Source organism: Plectropomus leopardus, chromosome 21, assembly GCF_026936395.1.
Source record: "Plectropomus leopardus strain MGB_pleo_1.0 chromosome 21, ASM2693639v1, whole genome shotgun sequence".
In the NCBI taxonomy this organism is placed as follows: domain Eukaryota; kingdom Metazoa; phylum Chordata; class Actinopteri; order Perciformes; family Serranidae; genus Plectropomus; species Plectropomus leopardus.
This window is the reverse complement of record NC_142196.1, coordinates 13,737,228-13,752,200: the sequence shown is the minus strand read 5'-3', so window position 1 is coordinate 13,752,200 and position 14,973 is coordinate 13,737,228. Positions and strand designations below refer to the sequence as shown.

Below are 14,973 nucleotides of genomic sequence, written 5' to 3'. Positions count from 1 at the left end.
CAGGTTGCTAAAAAACACTGATGTACGGTAGCAAAAAAAGCTGCTGGAAATGCAATAACGACTTGTTAAAACACAACTGTTTTGTTGTCTGCTGCTTGGAAGTCCTCTTGCCTAAGTGACACGCCATCCACAGCCCACTTTATCTCCCCTGTCTGACAAAGTCGGCTCATATACTACGCCATTTTAGAAACTTTGATGTGATTTGTTTGATACTAACATATCAGTGGTTTGCAAAAACATACAATACTGACATTTTTTTTTAGAGCTGTTGCTCTTACAAACTTGGAAATTTTAAATTGAACAGACTACAAAAAAAGTATTGCAATTTGAATGGTCGTGTGAATTTTTAATGAAATCTGTCCTAATATGATATGGTAGTTAATGTTAGATAAGGTTGTTTTTTTTTTAATAAGCCATCTGGACTGGCAGTCTAGGACAAATGACACAAGCTGCGTGGCTGTGTTAGTAACTAGGTTACAAACACAAACACCTCCGTGCAGTGGAGATTTGGAGGTCTGAAGGTCTGAAACCATTATGACGGCTGAGTCATAGCTGACGCAGGAGCTGCCTGCTAAACACAAGACATAAATGTCTCTGTGCCCAAAAGTGTATATTTGAGGTTAAGTACCCCCCCCCACACACACACACACACACACGCACACACACACGCGCGCACACACACACACACACACACACGCGCACGCACGCGCGCACACACACACACACACAGACACACACACACACACACACTGCAAGGGTCAGCAGTGGGACTGAATCAGAGTGCAGATGTAAAGCTTTTCTTGGTGAGTCACCATTTCACCTTGATGGTAGAACTCATTACAAAACAAAATCTCCAGAGAATCTCAAACTGCAAACAAAAAAGAAGGAAAAGCAAACAATGTGGAAGTACTGCAATTTAATATCTAATGAGAAATCAATAGGATGAATGGGCTCCACAGCAACTCAACAGATGGATGATGCTGAATATTAATAAAGAATCTCAATCCACTCCTCTATAGCATTACGTCACATTATAATAACAGTATTTACCAACTTAATCAATCATGTAACTAACATTCTTGTTGAGACCACTGCTGAATTAGAAATAGCAGGGCTGTGACAACAGGCCATAATGGGCTGGATACACATTACCATCCCTCAGTGAGGTTTAAGATAAATGGGTATTTCCATTATTACCTACAGAGTTGTTGTAGTTCCAAATGATGAATAACTTTCTGTATCTTTTTGCTGTTCATTCAGATGTTCGTGTAATTGGCGAACTAATAGAACTCATCACTCAACACACCAACAGCATCCAGCTATGCTCTCTCGACCACACTTTAAACTTTAAAATCCCCTCTCACTTTCCCACTAATCCTGTACCATGAGGCACATGTGTTGTTTTTGGGTTGCTAAAAATAACACAAGCGTGAAGGCGTAAAAGAAATGATTGTTTTCCAATACTGCGCCATCAAAAAATTACTCTGAAATCAAGAGGCAAATAAGTACATTTTGTTAAATGAATTGTCAACTGTGAATATAATTTGTAAGCCTGTAATGAGCTTGATGTTGATTTTGTTCACACTCAGACGATTTCTAATTAAATGTGGCTTCACAGAAAATACAACCATGAAATTACCATACATGATTTTGCAATCTTCTGAAAATGTCTCCTGAGTTTATTGGGTTAAACCCAGTATGATAGTAACAGAATGTGCCTGCAATTCACATTTTAGGGTGAGCTGCAAGAGCTCTTAAAATGCATATGTTATACTATGCAATATTGTAGCAGCTGGGCAGTCAGGTGCACACAGATGCACACATGGTGACATGAAAAAGATGGACAGGAGAAGAAAGAAACTGCACTATGGAGCACTTTAGCCTCTTTCAGCTCATTGTTTTGGTTTTCCAGAGCTCAGCTTCTCTGTTTTGGATCCCTCCTATCATTTCATATTTTTGTTTTTAGTCACAGCAGGCAGCTGTTTTCAGTTAAAATGCTCTTAAAAAATCTGCACACCACCTGTTCAGCAACAAACTATAGAAAAGTGCAAGGGCATTTAGAGAGCTAAAAAGTTAGATATTTCATTGTAGTGTTGGTGGAGACCAAAACAGAGCTAAAAGGAGAATGACTATTGGACTTACATTCATCAGATAGATACAGTTATGAATTCAAACCAATGCTGATGATGCACCAAAGCCTAATTGTCAGAATAAATGTTGGTTCTGTAATATATCTCTAGTCTGTAGTAATGCACAATGTCAACATTTTCTCTTAGCGAGTGGGCTGTGCACCATATCTGCTGATTATGTAAATAGGCAACTGTTTGCTAACAAGTTCATTATATCAATTTTATAAGGCTATAATATTTCAGTGTTGTGTTAGCTTGTGTCCACTGTGCCCCAAATGGCCCAAAAAATCAGTTATCACAGGTTTAAAGAAAACTCACCTGCAGCCTCACTGCCATCAGCAACGGATACAGCAAAAGAGAGAGTGATGGTTGATGAGAGTGACCTCTCAGTCTGTCCTTTCCCATTCCCAGTGATAAAGAGTTGCTGAATTCCTCTCGAATGACCCTTGTGATACTGTATCTGTGTCCCAAGGGGGCCTGGCTTTGCTTTGCTGTAGCTCACAATCAAGCATGAGCTGCAACAGACACATTCAACAAAGGTCAGGCAGAAGTAGGACAAACAGAAGCTGTACCTGTCCTCAACATGCACTAACCCCAACTTTCTTCTTCAATTCACCTTTATTCTTAAGTCTTTATTAAATCCCATCTCACACTGTCACACTGGCCTGAGTCGATGCAGGTGATGAGGGTTGTAAGCGCCGAAACTGATTTGGTTCACAATACCTAGAAAAGAATCACAAAAGAGAGGTTCAATTGATTAGTCTTGCAAGTTGTAAAATAAATTGGTTTTGAGAAATTCAGCTTTAGAGATTCAAATTAGATACAGAAAAGTTCACATTTAAACTGGGCACTTGATTGGGGATGAAAGAGGGACTTTTTCATGTAAGGTCTTACCCCACTGTATCATATTTGCTGCTTATATACAGTCTCTGTGGAGAATGCAAACCCAAATATCACAGACATTTGGAGAAGCCAAGCTAGTTTGCTTGATCCCACTTAATTGCATGGCATAAATTATGCATTGGGAACAACGCTCCATGGTGGGTTACAACGGGTGACAATTGTCCTTCGGAGACAGCGTTAATAATACAAGACATCACATATTGCCCACAGTGGATGTAATAAATAGGTCAACTCTAACAGCAAGAAACATGCTGTCGTGTGAACTTATATATAAGTCATGAAAGATGATATTTGCAGGCCGCGGCATGTGTGTCCTGATGATGTGTTGTTTAGTGCCGGACATTTGTTCCTCGCCACAATTCTGCTATTTTGGGACGATGGACCAGACTTAACACTCGACCTCAATGTGAACCCAGCGCAATGACAAAACAGCCTGCCTTTATCCCTTTTGGTTTAGGGCTTCTTTCTTATTTATGGGTCTAATTGCTTGCTCCTCTTCCTCACTGGGAGATGAAATGTTTGAACTTCTTGGCCGCAGCACTGATGTTGTGCTGGCGAGCTCCGTTCTGCTGGAAATGGGCAGAAGTAAAGAAAGAAAGAAGAAAAGTTGTGACATAATCATTACCCCAGGGCTTGTCTTTCACAGAAGGCTTGCTTCTGAATCGCAGACTCAGCTGTCTGCGAACGCACTCTATTAAATGTTATCAGGCCGATGAACAAATGATCACTAATCAAATGGGCAATGAAAGATGTCTGAGTGGCAAGGTTTGGCAGTTAACTGAGATAGCTTCCTAAATAATTAATGTCTAATTGAAAAAGGTGAATGGAATTGAAATAGCCATCCCTTGTGTATCATTTATTAGTCATAAGTCTGTAATAAAAGAGCAAAATGGAATGTAAAATAAAGAAAGATAATGAAGGAATCAATCGGCAAAGCTTTAGTCATAGCACTCGTTTTTAGATACCAGGCATCTCATTTCCATAACAGCTGCATGTATTTTTTAGATGATTTACAAAGACTGACTCTGCAGCATTATTCTGTTCATGAATGAGGCAATACGACCTAATAGCTAAATGACTTTTTTTTTTTTTTTTTTTACCAGTGTCTTCAAAATTGACTGTGATTATTCCAAGCTCATATGAGCATTTTATGGTCACCAATATGGTTAAGTTTAGGCAACAAAAACTACTTGGTAAAGGTCTGGGAAGATCACTTAAATTGTTTAAAGGAATACTTTACTCCCCAAATGACCATTTGTATATCATTTACTTTCCCCCCGTTACACTGAATTTGAAACTCTGTTTTTCCTGCATGCCTCAACTGTGAATGAAAAATCCAAAACCAGAGAAAATTCTCAAGTAATTTAAGTTATAAGGGTCAGCATTTCACAACAGCAAGACTAAATTAAAACACCTTTAAAAATGTTTGCACGATTCATTCAGCATAATCCAAGTCTTATTTATCTGTTCGTTTGCTCAGTTCTTTCCAAAAAGACAGCCCTTTCTGACAGGAAAGTGAACTTAAAGTGAAGCTTATTGATGCTCTCCGCAAAATCAGACTGCATTAACAAAACCAATAATTTAACCTTTGCTGAACACAGGAGCTGCTGGTTTACTGATGCCTCAATCAGTCGTGTGATTTTGATATTTGAAAGGATTATTTTGGATTCAGCAAAGTCACAAAACAACATGCTGATAACTACAGATAGAGGCAGTCCAGCAGCTCCAGTGTTCAGCGAGGTACAATTACTGTTTTTGCCAGTGGTGTCTGGCTTTGAAAAAAGCATAGATAAGTTTCACTTTTAGTTCAGTTCCATATTGGAAAGGGCTGTCTGCTTGTGAAGTACTGAGCATAGGACTGGATGGAAAAAACTGTGAGATTTCTAAATGTATGTTTTGATATAGTTCTGCTGTTTTAAACACATAAATATCTAAGATTTTGGATTCTTTGTTCACTGGGTGCTTGGGTTCAAAACAAAGTCCACAGATCTTCTCCACGGATTTAAGGTAACACAAAGTGAGAAAAAGACATGCAAAAGGTCATCTGGTGGTTGAAGTATTCCTTTTAGTTTAAGAAACCTACTGTTGTAGCCTTCACGTTCACACAATAACATTACATTCAGACTCTTGCCATCTTAAAAGTGTTACAAAAATGCGACTGAGTCCGGCCTTGTAAGACTGCCGTTGTGTCTTTCATGTGAAAGTGACTCAGGGGCTTATTCAAGCAGGAGACCCACATGTATAATTACTGCTATCTCATTTACATAAATTGAAGCATGTCTGACGGGGTGTGTACTGTAGGTAATTTAAAGTGTTGGAAGGAGTGATGAGTCTCTTTTTAATGCACAGTGTAATAAAATACTGTGCAGTGAGTAATCTTCATTCATTCCTATAAAACTCCTACTGCCATAGAAAACACTTCTTTCTATATTTGAAACCGGCAGTTTGAACAATCATCAGCCAGTTGTGTTTTGCATTGCTGAATTAGAATATTAAAGACAATATGAGGCTCCAAAAACCTTTTTTTTCAAAACCATTCATAAATTGTTAAATTTATTCCGTGCAAAGATACAGAATAATGCATAATTAATTGACTGATTAATTAATGAATGTTTTGCAAATTTTGTTTATTAACTGCTTTATTGATTGCACCATGTAAATAGACACTTAATCACATTGTAAATTGTTTTCATATACCTATTAATCTGTTGTAATTAACCACTGAGCAAGTAATTAATAATATGGCTGGCACAGTCTGCTCTGCGAGCCTGATAAAGGCAGTGATCTGCAGATGTAAAACAGCAACTGAATGCCAGAAAAGAGCAAAAGCTCCCATCACACTGGAAATGTCAACACTCTCAAGGATATGGAGATGAGGTCTGAGTGACAGGCTCACCTCCGACTGGCAATCAGTGTCTATATACTGCGAACACAATGCAGTCAGTGTTTTTTAAGGCCCCACAGAAGACTTTTTCTCTCCTCTTACTGCAAAGCAAACTTCACAACATGTCGTTTGAATGGCTGGGATGGTTGCTGGCTGATGGCTGTGTTCAGTGTCAGAACAAGCCAAAAGGAAAAGAGGATTTCTTTTGACCTCTTCCATCTGAACAACTGCGTCTTTGACAAAGAGGCCATTTCTGGTGCATTAGTGTCAGTAGCACCACCTGCAACTGGCCAGAGTTGCTCCCACAGCATTCACCTTCTGACCCTCCCTGCCCTGCCCCGCAGAGTAAGAGTCACGCTCTTTGTCACACACAAACACACACCTTGAGCTCTGTGTGTGTGCTTGTTCTTTTCTTTGTCAGGCAGAAAATGTTTCCATACCATACCATAGTTTAATGAGCAGGTGATTGCAAAAAGTGATCATTTTAAAACCGATGACACTGGACACACTAGTAGCTCAGTGAGGCTGCACTGGAGCTGTGCTCACAATGGCAATGCTAACATGCTAATGCTTTTGGTGTCTTTCATTTACACTGGGAATTTCCAAGTTCCCAGCTGGAAATTTCAACCCCAAAACCCCCCAAAGTTGGATTTCTGTAAAGTTGGAGGAACCTCACTAACCTCCAACTCAAAATCCAATATAGCTGCACGGATTAACATTTTGTGTCTCACTGATACAATCATTCAGACAGTGCTTCTATCTGTGGACGTGTTGCTACCATGTTTGCATGCAACCAAAAACACAAGGTAATGAGTGGTTGTTGGTTGCTTGCTAACAAAAACTCATCCTGCTAAAACTGGTATTACTAACATCTTTTCCAAGTTGCTGCATTGAAACGTTGTCAACTTGTGTCTAATGTCACTCCCTGATCCAACCTCCAACATCCGACCACCAACACAGCATTAGCAGGTGCCATTTTTATAAGGTTCATCATCTTAGTTCTGGATGTTAATATGCTAATATTAAATTAAATTCATGTCACCCCACCTCTTTCTTCCCCCTTCACACTTGTGCTTTCCTATCAATTAAAGGCAAAAACGCCCCAAAAATATCTTTAAAAAAAATAAATAAATTAATAAAGTTAATAACCGGTTGGAGAAAATCATATCCCCCTCCCTCATGGAAAACTGTTAGAGAGGACAGTGTCAGACTGAAGATAGAAATGAGGTGTAACAAGCTGACAATTCTAACATTGGGCTATCAATTATGTGTAAAAAGTACAGAATACACCTGCAAACTCATTCAGTTGCCAGTGTTTCTGTGCTTTAAATAGTGGCCCATATTTTTAGGCAAATGTTTATCGGAGTATATCACAATATGTATAAGAAACACTCCTCTTGTAATCCGCATATTCACACATCAATGAAAGAGCGAACAATCCTGGAATTATCTACTTAAAGGTCTTTGCATAGGCCTACCTAAGGCAGGGCTTATGTAGTTTGATGAAATCAGAAATGTTGCCTAAGGTAGTGCTTTGCAGTGATTATCTGAGTGCAACCACTGATCCCAACATTGAAACATCAGCTGTTTTTCCCTTCAATTGCTTCTTTTTTTTTAAAACAGAATTCAGTATTAGCTTGATTACACTGCAAGCTGTTGACATAACCTTCAAATACTGACATTAATAAGAAGTTTAACAGGTCTGTTCATGGCATGAACTGAACAGTCACGTGAATTTTCTACAGTAGCTATCCCATACTTGTTTGGCTGCTGCCAAGGTACCAAATTGAATATACTGTATATCCTGCTGCACATCTAAGAATAGCTGCCATATGTCTCCACTGAAGACAAAAGTGACAAAAAAAAAAAAACCCCAGATCTCAAATTAAAAGAGTGATTTTCTGGTGTAATACAGGAAAATCCACCTCTATCCCCCTCTTATCCCCTGTTGAGGGAGGAAAGCCGGCTGCAAATGAAAGAATCTTCTCTTGAAACCAGGCAATGTGCCAAGCACAATGTCTGTTGGCACTGCCCCTAAGGATTCTAGCTATTTATTTTTCTTCTTTTTATGTTTGGCACACAGGAGACAAAGAAAGGATTCATTCAAGACTGGCAAAGGAGGTCGACTTTTCAAACATGGCAATTAACCTGCGGCAAAAGATTTTTGGTGCGGATTTTGGATTTGTCAAAAAAGAGAAGCTAAACTCCTTAGCTGCTGCTTGGTTCGCTTTGACGGAGGAAGAAGAAGAAAAAAAAAAGAGCAGGAAACCTAATTATAGAGCAGATGCAAATGGCTTTAACAACAGAGAGGACTTAAACGAAGTTAAACAACACATTAGTACAAGAGGGAAAGTTTTGCAGAGTAGTAACCGTAAATCAAACGGGGAGCAATTAATTTGAGCTGTGTTACAGATACTTCAAGTGCAGTATGAGGTCATGGCGTTCTGTCGCTACTTACTTCAGCAATCACTTGATTAACAGATTGCCAGCAGCAAAGCATCTTAACAAAAACCTATTGCTGCTAGCATAATAGGAAATAGTACATTTCTGGCATGTGCTCACCTGCTGTGTAGTAAATTACAATTTGGCAAGATGTTCAGTTTAAAACATCCTCAGGCAGATATTCAAGCTCTGATTCTTGGGTGCATTAGCTGTGACTGCTAGCTAATTTATTATATGACAACCAGCCCGCCTACTGTAACAAACAACCCGTGTATACAGTGAAAGTGAAAAGTAAATTAGGAACACCTTTACCTGCCCTGATTAATGATGTTGTTTCTTTCTAAGCGCCGAGCATCTGGTGCCGCCCGCTATCGTGCACCATGCACCCCAGGGAGTCAGGACCCAGGGCAGGTGACGACAGGTCAGAGGGCACATGTACAAAGCAGGGCGTAATGCTTGGCGAGGCTCCCTATTTCCCATTCAACAACACTGTCATTAACCTTCAGTCACGGCTATCTGATGGTAAAGCCCACTGGAGCAGCAACTCATTTGCTTAATAACGAGCCTATCTGAGAATGAGGGATGGAAATAGGAAGTCAATCAGCAAAGAACAGAGAGAGTGAGCGTATCCTTGCCTCATTAAGACACGGGATGGTGTGTGTAGAGTGGCGGCACCTGCTCATTTAATGCAATGGATACATTAGGAGTACAGTTTTTGTTTGAATATGCGAATGAAAAATGTAGAAACTTTAAGACTTTTACTTTAGAAGCATCAAAAGAGTTAGGCGCTTCAAACATTTTCTTTCACTCTCATGTTATTATTTGATGCTGAGTTCAGGAGTTGGACTGTCACCTCACTAATAAGCCAGATTTGCGAGAAGCGTGCTGTCTCGCTGCTGCAGAAAGCGCATAGCCGAGGTTTGTCACAGACCGACGCAGACATTAGTCATCGGCCCAATCTGCCTCTGATGCCTGATGAATTGGCAGGCCACGGTGGAGATGGCAAGGCAGGCAGCCACAGTACAGCAATTATCAATCACACACGCTGTTGGGCCACGCTCATATTTCATGCCACCATTGTCAAACAGGATGGATGTCGCACAGGTGGATTGATAGGCAGTAAAAGCCTGCGTTTATTGTCTTATTCATCTTCAAAAAGTAAATCTCTGTGGTTGCTATCTTTGCATTTAAAAGACCTTCTTCTGTAAAAAGAAGAAAAAAAGTCTTGTGAAACACTGACGGCGATCCATTAAGTATGACAGCATCAGTTATATTGACCACTTCGCACCAAACAATTTATCAGCCAGCCACTATACTAGCCCCATTTAAAAGTCTCCCCAAGGCACTTTATCTGACTCCAGAGAGGTACTCAATGTCACTTCTCTTCTTCGGCCAACTGTTAAGTCTGACAGTCAGTAGATAACTGTATTATAGTTCTCTAAAAGCACCGAGAAGGGAGAACGCGTCAGAGTAAATTGCCACCCTCTGATAGTGTAATTTCAATTATAAGAGTTACATTTGAGTTTTGTATGAGAAGTTAATGGTGTCTGTGAATCTATTTGTTCATTAAACATATATAATGGATGCAGAATGAGCAATCAGAGGCGGCATTGCAAATGGCTCAAAGTACAACTGACATCAAACAAGAGAGACAGAAAGAGATAGAGAGAGAGCGGGCACTGGAGTGGGAGAGGGCTTTAATTACATTTGATAGAGAGAGATGGCACCGGACGAACAATTTGAAGTATATTATGAACCTATAAATGGTTTGGACAACATGTTTGAGTGTCTTTATAGAGCTACACCAAGCTTTAACAACCCGTCCACACAGCACTCACACTACAGATATCACCTCCTGTCCTTATGCGACATTGAAAGAACTAAATATAGGTAGTGCAAGCAACCTGATTATTGCTGGAGAGCGTAAGAAAACTTAAGTGATAGATGTGGGCAGAGGAAAGGTGTCAGAAGCCCTCATAAAAAAAGTAATAGGATGGCTGTGAACTGGGAATAACTGACAACTAGTCCTTATCATTTGTCTGCTAGTTTCTCCTTGTTACACTGGCTTGGGAATAAAACAAGAATGTATTCAAAGGTTATATATAAAAAAAGACTGTACACAGGCAGAAATAAATGAATCTACTTTGAGATTTACTGGGGAGAGATACACTGTAGGCAGTTTGGAAATTAAGCTGAGAAAGTGGCAACACAATAATTTTGTGGTCCTATTTAGTGATAATAATCAGCATTATTCAGAATGAGTTCAGACACACTTCAGGGTGAATAACTGTGCCAAAGATTGTTTCGTGGCGCAGAAACTCAGTGCATAAACATTTAAAAATAAGGGACATATTTGCATGAGATATTGTAGTTTTCAGGCTACATTATAAGCTTATCAGAAACTCAAAATTGTAAATTTGCCATGACTTCACAGAAATATCCAGCTCTTCATCACTTCCCTGCAGTTTCCTTACAGTACATTAATTACCTTTTGTTCCTCATGCCAAAGGGCAATTATGAACATTATGGGTTCCCTTTCATTCTGTCAACTGCAGTAATACGCAGAACAATTACTTGGTGATTTTTGTTCCATCCTGATTTGATGTGCTTTATTTCTAACTAAACGCAGCATGATTACAGTAATAATGGATTTGATAAGATGGATGTAAGCCTACTACTACTCCACATGAGGATCAAAGACTATGCAAGACAGAAGCCCAGCAGTCTCGTCACATGTGTTAAATTCTTATGACCTTTTAATAATTAGCGGATTGAATGCATTATACAAAACTGGTGAAGATTTCAATGGATTCTGGGCATTTCATATTTCTCATCCATGCTGGGGAAACCTTCAAGTTTTTGTCTTCACTTTAATATTTTAATATCTCATTTGAACCACTGCCTGAGCTGGATCATGCCCTACACTCCCAGTGACATTTCAGATCTGCTCCATGCACAATGGGATGAAAGAGCCGGTGCTCGAGTGGTTTTACCATCAAAGAAAGAGATTCGGCCAGCTAAAGACTACAGGTGGAGTACTTGTTTCAAAATACTGCATAAATCCTCAGGCATAAAACTTTTCATGACATCAAAACCTATTTTTGATACTATTTATGGTCAGCATTTTTGGGCAAGACCATTTGATGTATTTACATTCAGTAATTGTCACTATATATATTAGATTGCCTATCTAAAGATGAGGGATCACTGCAAAAAACTGTATGGGTTATGATGGATGTATGTCATCCATTATAATTTTTATCTGATGGCTTTAATAATTTCTCTCATGGCAACAACTGATGATCAAAAATGGGTCTACAAAACAAAACATGCTGATGATTAACAATGACATGTAATGAAATAGCAGTGTGGGTGATGCCACTAAACATGTATTAAAGGTTATGTATCAGACATTTAGACTATTAATATAGCAGCAAGCAGGCATTTGCTGCAAGATGTGGTGGAGCAGTGGCCAACTGAGCAGAAAATGATGTTATGCTGCCTCTCTGTTTTGTGATCTGAGCTTCTCTGTTGTTTGTTGTGGTAAGTTGGTCTGGCAGCACGTACATGTTAGTGTATATCCCACTGCTCTGCAGACACAACGCTATTGCAGAACAACTCTGTTCCAGAACTGTAGCGCCCACCCTCTGGTTCTCCGAGATTACCACTGTTAGCTCTGTAAGGTCTTTTTGGTGTTAGCACTGTTTGCAGTTAGCTATTAGCTGTTAGCTGCGGACTCAGCCAACTCCATGTGGAGAGCTGTGTCCAAAGAACTAAAATGATCTTCATTCTGAATAGACTTCCTTTAACTTCGACCTAAACTATGTCCATATTTCCAGGAAATTACTTGACTTTCTCTGGTGTTGGATGAATCTTACTTAAAAGGTACAATCAGTTAACTATTGCTACAAAAATACAACAGTACCTTCTTTTAAAAGAATAAATCCTCTAAGATTTGTAGCAATGCATTATGTCACACTAGGATGAAACTTCGTGTGTGTGTGTGTGTGTGTGCGCACTCGCGCATATATATAACAGGGAACATACTCATCGTTACACAGTCACCAACAGGGAACGGCAAAACTAACAGGGGACATTTTTAAGTCCCCACTTGGACATATCTCTAAATCATCATAAAATCATGTGTTATGGCCTCTGGTGAAATTTTCAGATTTTGCCAAGAGGGACCAAAGTGTGTAATGAGTGTTTATATCCATATTCAGAGCTCTCCCTCCTGGTTGGAGCTGGTATTTGAACGACCCATTCACACACGTCGCTTTTAACACTCCTCTCCCCAGCAGCCTTTCAGACTGCAGATGGGCCGTTAAACAGGCTTTAGTAATGTTAATGTGGGTGACATGAAGGCCACAGAATGTAATGTATCAAATATGATACAAATAGCATGATAGGGTTAATAAAGACACCAGTCTCCTGAAAAGTGATTTGTTATTAGTCTTTGCATTAAAATTCAAGGCTTGGCTTTAGGTGATTTCATAAGTTTTAAGCTCTATACTGTATTAAAATAAAGGAGCTACCCAGAAGGCAGGAGAAATCAGTATTTTAGAGCCTTAAAAAAGCAAGAAAACTATAATCCAAGCAATAAACCTTTACATAAAATGATCAGCAGTAAGATTTTTTCTTTTTAGGTTTAATTATGTAAAATGATGTAACATCAGACCTTGACTAGACCTTTAAAGTTGTTCAGTCCCTGACGATACTGGACCTGACCAGTTTTCACGAGCACTGAATGTCAATCAGTTTTTCAATATACTTCAATATACACTCTCAGTCTGCGCATAGAAATGTAATTTGTTTGTGGGTGCACATTATAGAAAACATGTCCAAACATAGGATAATGCAACATGAGTCCACTGTTGGCTGGTACATAATGACAATTAGTTCCCTCTTGGATAGCATGGAGTGGCGTTCACACTCCACCATGTAAAGAATAAATAAAATGAGATAGATAAGACTTACACAAAAGAATCTCACCTAAATAATTCAAAATTATTCCTCAACTATGATTACAATGACTGTGATTATTATAATTATAACTAATATTTTATAACAAACTATAAAAGGCTCGGTTTAGTGGATGCTTAACCATCTAGCTTGACACTGTTTTTACAATACGGCTTCCCCAGAGGAGCAAGGAAATATTTTAAATCTAAAGAAAGGAGAAATAACAATAACAACAACAATAATAATAATAATAATAAGGGTAGGAAGAAAATGTGGAGAGAAAATACCAGCAAGATCTTTACTAATTTTAATGAATTGCTTAAATTAGTTTATTATCAGAATTTAACTTAACCTTGAGATTAGCTCAATCCTCCAAAACTCCCTTTGAGTTTTAGATGCACCTAGAAGCACTAGATTTCTGTCAATCTTACAATGTATTATTATGTATTTTATTTGCTGATCTACTCTACAGGCAAAAGAGGTCCACACTTGTGTAGTATAAAGCAACAGGGGTCCCACAGTTGGCTGGTACATAATGACACAAGTTACTTGTAAATATATCTAAACTAAATCATGTAATTTTTTGCTTCTAAAAGGATCTGTAAGTATGTATTTTTGTAACTGAATATAAAGCTCAGCCGTTGTGGATGTCTTTACCATTTATAGCTTGACACTGTGTTTAAAAAGGAGCTACCCCAGTCCATTCTCATTGTTAACTTTTCAAATACATTCCCTCTGTCAGTGCTTTTGGCATACCTGCATCAATCTGGATCATGGCAGGATGATGTGAGATGAGAACATAACGGACAGAGCCAGCGGCATTGTTATTATATCGTCAGTGAACAGCCAGACAGCACGAGGCACATCTGCATACATCTTGCGTGGCTAGCATCACTTGAGAATATGTATGGACGTACTCAAAACTTCCATTTAACAGTTTTTACAAGCAAAAAAAATGCCATGCAAGTTTTAGGTTTTATTTTTGAGGATTTAAAGTTTTTTTTTCTATTGGGAAAAGAATATTAAAACAAAAATGTTGTTTTTTTTTAAAAAGGAATAAAGTTTCATCATCATTGAATGATGCCTTTTCAGACCAATATTTGCATAAAATGAAGCAAATAATTTAAAATAGCTTTTGCTGGTCCAAAGTCTTCTTTGTAAAACATCAGAGCCACTCAAGAAATACTTAGAGGGCAACTGAGGAACTGAGTGGATTAGTTGTGGGCAGACATACAGTGAAAATCAGATTTTAACCGGTTTAAATAGTTAAGAATTCTGTATATAGTTGCAGTGATTTGACAAAATTGCAGGGTCTCCCAGAATTCACAGGAATCAACTAGAATTTGGCATTTATTGTTATGGTTGAAATCAATGTATGTGTGCCCATCTATAGGAATCCATTTTATTTGTCGCTCCACATTACAGAAAAGAGGTCCACACTTGAGTTGTATAAAGTGACATGAGTCCACTGTTGGCTGGTATATAATGACACAAGTTCCATCTTAGATATATAGTATAGTATATAGTATTATCATTTCAACATGGATAAATGACAAAGATGCATTATTGTTCAAAGAAAATAATCTTACAAAAATGTAATAATAAAATTATTTATTTTTTTAGGGAATTGGAGATAGAAATATCATTTTAGTT

At 38.6% G+C, this 14,973-nt stretch overlaps 1 protein-coding gene across 1 annotated transcript in view; it reads right to left on the bottom strand.

Annotated features, from left to right (window-relative positions):
* Window positions 1-2,518: 2,518 nt before the first annotated feature.
* Window positions 2,519-14,973, bottom strand: part of fbxo15 (F-box protein 15) — a 63,000-nt gene continuing 50,545 nt past the window's right edge. Inside the window, exons 12-13 of the transcript XR_015775370.1 lie at window positions 2,746-2,852; window positions 2,519-2,644 (exon numbers count right to left, since the gene is read on the bottom strand). The gene's annotated coding sequence lies outside the window, so the exon portion shown is untranslated. The remainder of the gene's footprint in view (window positions 2,645-2,745; window positions 2,853-14,973) is intronic.